Genomic DNA, 361 nt, shown 5'->3' on the forward strand with positions numbered 1-361 from the left:
CAAAGGGCCATTAGGGCTTAGAATAGATGGAGCAAAGAGGTCTGCAGGGGAGAGAGGCAGGAACCCACACTGGGTATCCAGAGTCCTCAGACCAGTCCCTTCCTCACCTGTATGTATATATATATATATATTAGAGGCCCAGTGCACAAAAATTTGTGCACTCGAGGGGAAGGGGGGGTCCCTCAGCCCGGCCTGTGCCCTTTCGCAGTCTGGGACCCCTTGGAGGTGGGCCGCTGTGCTCATCAGCCAGGCTTGTGGCTGAGCTGCGCCCCCCCTGTGGGAGTGCACTGACCACCATGGGGCAGCTCCTGCGTTAAGCGTCTGTCTCCTGGTGGTCAGTGCTTGTCATAGGGACTGGTTG

The sequence above is a fragment of the Myotis davidii genome, unplaced genomic scaffold (genome assembly GCF_000327345.1).
Source record: "Myotis davidii unplaced genomic scaffold, ASM32734v1 scaffold555, whole genome shotgun sequence".
In the NCBI taxonomy this organism is placed as follows: domain Eukaryota; kingdom Metazoa; phylum Chordata; class Mammalia; order Chiroptera; family Vespertilionidae; genus Myotis; species Myotis davidii.